Genomic DNA, 4,990 nt, shown 5'->3' with positions numbered 1-4,990 from the left:
GCAAAACAATGGGGAATTAAGTAAATACAGATAGTATTTCACCTTTGTGCATAAAAGGTGGACTATGTGCAAAATTCTGTAAGTAGAATACCCAGAGCTTGAATACAGATTTTTCTAAAAACTCAAATCTGAGCTCAAGAAATTGATTGTATTGTATCCTTAAAACTCTGTCTACTCAAACACTGTTCTAACATGTGAATAAAGTTATTTGTGTTTGTGCAGATGTCTTTTAGGTAAATAATATTCAAGGGGGGGCTTCCCTGGTGGCGCAGTGGTTGAGAATCTGCCTGCTAATGCAGGGGACACGGGTTCGAGCCCTGGTCTGGGAGGATCCCACATGCCGCGGAGCAGCTGGGCCCGTGAGCCACAACTACTGAGCCTGCGCGTCTGGAGCCTGTGCCCCGCAACGGGAGGGGCCGCGATAGTGAAAGGCCCGCGCACCGTGATGAAGAGTGGCCCCCACTTGCCGTAACTAGAGAAAGCCCTCGCACGAACCGAAGACCCAACACAGCCAAAAATAAATAAATAAATAAATAAAGTAGCTATAAAAAAAAAAAATTAAAAAAAAAAATAATATTCAAGGGGGACTTTGGAAACAGCACAGGTTCTTGATGCTTTGATCACAGACATTTATGACCAAATAACATTACTGCTATCATCAAGGAAACTTTCATGTAGCGTCTCCTACTATATAATTCCCTTTGAGTTCAGTCCTGAAACCTTTCTTGTCCTGACAACTGCTTTTTAAGATTGATACCAAAACAACTATCATCAACCGACAGAATATCCTGTTATTTAGGCAAATCCTGAGATTATACTATTCTTTTTTTTTTAATATATTTATTTATTTTTGGTTGCGCTGAGTCTTCGTTGCTGCATGCAGGCTTTCTCTAGTTGCGGCGAGCAGGGGCTACTCTTCTTTGAGGTGTGTGGGCTTCTCATTGCGGTGGCTTCTCTTGTTGCGGAGCACGGGCTCTAGGCATGCGGGCTTCAGTAGTTGTGGCACGTGGGCTCAGTAGTTGTGGCTCATGGGCTCTAGAGCGCAGGCTCAGTAGTTGTGGCGCACGGACTTAGCTGCTCCACGGCATGTGGGATCTTCCCGGACCAGGGTTTGAACCCGTGTCCCCTGCATTGGCAGGCGGATTCTTAACCACTGCACTACCAGGGAAGTCCTATACTATTCTTGATTTCAGTAGTTTAAAATTTCCTTTTCATATGTGGAATATGACAGTACAGACCAGTACAACATCATCCAAACCATTGCAGTAAACATCTGTAAGATACATAAGGGGCTATGAGAGAGGTAAAAAGCAGAAAACATAGCATTTGATTCAGGAGCCTAGCACATTGTCATGTATACGGCATATGCTTAATAAATGTTTATTGAGTGACGAGGAGAATAAGTGATAAAATAATTTAGAATGTGTGCCTAATGCTAAATGGGGAGTATTGACACCCTTTGATGAAGAGAAGTCCCTGTGGTCTGGGACCATTCCACTGTGGGGAGGAGAAGGGACTTAACGGAATGGAAAGATTGGCTAATACAAGCAGAGGGAAGAGTGTATTTCCAATGGCGACAGGCACAAGCCAAGGCAAAGAGGTGAGAATGTGTATTGAGTTTGGTGGGCACCAGTTAGCTGGAGCCAGGCTGGCATTGAGGAGAGTTGAAAGGTAACAGCAAAGTGTAGTGAGGGGTCAAAGTAAGGTAACTCTGAGGATCCCAGACTAGAGGTATAGGGTGGAGAATGGAGTAAAGCAGTGTGCACTGGGGGAGGGGGTCTACAGAAGTATTCATTCACAGCCTGTGAGTTGTCTACAGGCACTTAAAAATATTGATCTTTCACCTGATGGTAACATTAAAATTTTTTTAAAATTTGAATTGTAAACTACACAGAAAATTTTTTTTGAATTTTATTTATTTATTTTTTTATACAGCAGGTTCTTATTAGTTATCTATTTTATACATATTAGGGTATACATGTCAATCCCAACCTCCCAATTCATCCCACCACCACCCCCACCCCCCGCTTTCCCCCTTTGGTGTCCATATGTTTGTTTTCTACATCCGTGTCTCCATTTCTGCCCTGCAAACCGGTTCATCTGTACCATTTTTCTAGGTTCCACATATATGCGTTAATATACGATATTTGTTTTTCTCTTTCTGACTTCACTCTGTATGACAGTTTCTAGATCCATCCCCGTCTCTACAAATGACCCAGTTTCATTCCTTTTTATGACTAATATTCCATTGTATATATGTAGCACATCTTCTATATCCATTCATCTGTCGATGGGCATTTAGGTTGCTTCCATGACCTGGCTATTGTAAATAGTGTTGCAATGAACATTGGGGTGCATGTATCTTTTTGAATTATGGTTTTCTCTGGGAGTATGCCCAGTAGTGGGATTGCTGGGTCATATGGTAATTCTATTTTTAGTTTTTTAGGGAACCTTCATACTGTTCTCCATAGTGGCTCTATCAATTTACATTCCTACCAACAGTGCAAGCGGGTTCCCTTTTCTCCACACCCTCTCCAGCATTTGTTGTTTGTAGATTTTCTGATGATGCCCGTTCTAACTGGTGTGAGGTGATACCTCATTGTAGTTTTGATTTGCATTTCTCTAATAATTAGTAATGTTGAGCAACTTTGCATGTGCCTCTTGGCCATCTGTATGTCTTCTTTGGAGAAATGTCTATTTAGGTCTTCCGCCCATTTTTTAATTGGGTTGTTTGTTTTTTTAATATTCAGCTGCATGAGCTGTTTATATATTTTGGAGATTAATCCTTTGTCCGTAATACACAGAAAATTTACCATCTTAACCATCTTAAGTGCACAGTTAAGTAATATTAAGTACACTCACATTGTATAGCTATCACATCCATCCACAGAACTCTTCATTTTGCAAAACTCTAACTCTGTACCCATTAAACATGAACTCCTCATTCCCCACCACCCCAGCCCCTGGTAACAACCAATGTACTTTCTCTCTCTACGAATTTGACTAAGTACCTCATACAAGCGGAATCACAGTATTTGTCCTTTTGTGACCAGCTTCTTTCACCCAGCATAATGTCCTCAAGGTTTATCCATGTGTCAGAGTTTCCTTCCTTTTATAGCCTGAATAATATTCCATTTGTATGCATATCCCACATTTTGTTTATTCATCTGTTTATTCATTTATCTGTTGATGGACACTTGTATTGCTTCACCTTTTGTCTATTGTGAATAATGTTGCTCTGAATATTTAAAATTCTAAGAAATTTCAGACATAGCTAGATGACCATTTATAGCTGAGTATTCCCATATGATGTCATGGTTTCATTGCCTGTATCTGAGTCCATATTTATAAAACCAAGTTACTTTGTCATAAACTAACAAGAAAAGAGTAGAGAAGGAATGAATCCATAAATAATGCATCTATGTCAAAGTGAAGGCCAGTTTCCTGGTGACTGACTGTACTAGCTGAGGTTTTGTAAAACTTCCAGTAGAAGAAAATAGTGGGAAAATTGGCCATCAGTGCCCATGATAGTACAGGCACATGGAATTCCAGAAGAGCCAATCAATGGTGCCACAACTACGGGGTGAGTCAAATTAACTAAATGTTAATTTGAATTTTATTAGTTTTATACTTTTGTTTGTATTTTATTTGTAAATTTGTTTTGATTTTAGAATTGAATGAGAGCTCTAAGAATAAGTTGATATCCAGTTTTATGTTTCTACATGGTTTAAAGTAACACTGTGTATAATAAGCAATTTAAGGCAGTTAAGGGTGGGGGGGGGGTCCCTGAGAACTCTTCTACAGGATTAGGTTATTGATGAGTAGCAACTTGGAGATGAATGGAGATGACTCTAGTGACAATTCAGGGTTGAAGGATGAGGGTCTGGAATAGGGAGGTGGCAGAACACCAGGAGTAAAGAATGTCAATTTCTGGCTAGATATGGGAAAAATGAGAGGACACAAAAGTGACTCCTGAGTTTGGATATCTGACTGTCAGAGATAGGAATGTCCAGAGAGGTGACTAGTTGAAGGGATAGCTCTGCCAAATTTGAGGTGTCCACCAGAAATTCAACTGAAGATGCCCAGGGGGCAGCAAAGCTGTAGGACTCCCCATTTCCATCTGCTAAGCTATGGCTCCAGTTAAAAGCTGAGCTTTCCTTCTCAATGCCCATTGGTGTTTCTCTTGTAGAAGTGGGATCAAACTCACCACCTTTCCTCTTTAATTAGCTGTGGACTCAGGGACCTTCTTCAAATGATTACCCCAAGCAAGACATATCACCCAAAAGCCAAAAGGGAAAAGCTTGGTAAATTAGAGTATTTTTACAAAAACTTCTGTTTAGGAAAAAATAAAGTCAAAAGACAAACAACAAACTGGGAAAGCCTATTTTAAAAAAATGTTTTATATTTAAGTCATTTCAAATTTACAGAAAAGTTGCAAGAGTAGTACAAAGAACTGTATGCTTTCACTCAGATTCCCCAGTTAACAGTTTGTTAACACATTTGTTTTATCATTCTCTCTCTCCATAAAATTCATGCTTAAAGCATTTGAGAGTAAGATGCAAATACACTATATCACTCAGCCTTAGCACTTCAGCACATATATCCTACAAACTGGGACATGCACATAACCAAGGCCATCCATGAATTAACGTTTATACACTATTGCCATCTAATTGACAGGCCTCATTCAAAATTTGCTGGTTGTCCCAGTTATATTCTTTATAGGTCAAGGATCCAGTTCAGGATAATGCTTTCTGTTTAGCTGTCATGTCTCTTTAGTGTCTTCAATTTGGACCAGTTCCTCAGACTTTCCTTGACTTTTCTGACCTTGACACTTTTGAAGATTACAGATCAGTTACTTTGTAACATGTCCCTCACTGTTGGGTTTGCCCGATATCTCTTTCTTTCTTTCTTTTTTATGAAGACTTTATTTTTTTAAATAAATTTATTTATTTGTTTTTGGCTGCATTGGGTCTTCATTGCTGCGTGC

This window comes from Balaenoptera acutorostrata, chromosome 12 (genome assembly GCF_949987535.1).
Source record: "Balaenoptera acutorostrata chromosome 12, mBalAcu1.1, whole genome shotgun sequence".
Classification (NCBI taxonomy): domain Eukaryota; kingdom Metazoa; phylum Chordata; class Mammalia; order Artiodactyla; family Balaenopteridae; genus Balaenoptera; species Balaenoptera acutorostrata.
This window is presented reverse-complemented; position numbering follows the sequence as displayed.